Source organism: Lathyrus oleraceus, chromosome 6 (genome assembly GCF_024323335.1).
Source record: "Lathyrus oleraceus cultivar Zhongwan6 chromosome 6, CAAS_Psat_ZW6_1.0, whole genome shotgun sequence".
NCBI lineage: Eukaryota > Viridiplantae > Streptophyta > Magnoliopsida > Fabales > Fabaceae > Lathyrus > Lathyrus oleraceus.
This window is the reverse complement of record NC_066584.1, coordinates 451,712,486-451,713,105: the sequence shown is the minus strand read 5'-3', so window position 1 is coordinate 451,713,105 and position 620 is coordinate 451,712,486. Positions and strand designations below refer to the sequence as shown.

At 33.7% G+C, this 620-nt stretch overlaps 1 non-coding gene across 1 annotated transcript; it reads left to right on the top strand.

The window, feature by feature from the left end:
- Window positions 1–342: 342 nt before the first annotated feature.
- TRNAG-GCC (transfer RNA glycine (anticodon GCC)) lies at window positions 343–413 on the top strand. Its single transcript has one exon. It is a non-coding gene; the product is annotated as a tRNA-Gly (tRNA).
- The last annotated feature ends 207 nt before the right edge of the window (window positions 414–620 follow it).

The following is a 620-nucleotide window of genomic DNA, read 5'->3' as shown; positions in this document are numbered from 1 at the left end:
ATATCCCATTATGTTATTGAATACCTAAGTATTTGTCGGATTGCTCGGATACTTAAAGGGATTCTATACCAATTTTTCCAGTTTTTTTTAAATTTCAAAATCCATAATTTTTCCCTCCTACCTACCAAATCAAGGCTAGAATTGCATTGGACTCTCATGTTCCATTAGAAAATTCTTTCACCATGGATCTACTTCTCTAAACTCCCTTTTTCACATAATTTCTCAATGTTATATTTCAAAATTGTCTAGAACCAAAGTTATTTCTTTGTTTGAGAAACATTTCGGATGCAATTCAATATTCGGTAGTTACAATTTCATCGAAGAGAAGCCTATATATCAATAGCACCAGTGGTCTAGTGGTAGAATAGTACCCTGCCACGGTACAGACCCGGGTTCGATTCCCGGCTGGTGCAATTCTTTTTGATGAAGTCTATCAACTGACTTCTGTGTGGAAACGTGTAAAAACATCACCGTATTTTATTGGCTTATGTGCCTAGGTTGTTTCATTTTGCTTTTATTATATTAGAGCAAATATGTGTTGTGAGAAAATTTGTAGCTAGTGTGAGAGTTTTTGATACTGATTTGAAGTTGGATCCATTTAATTATAACTATTTTTTATT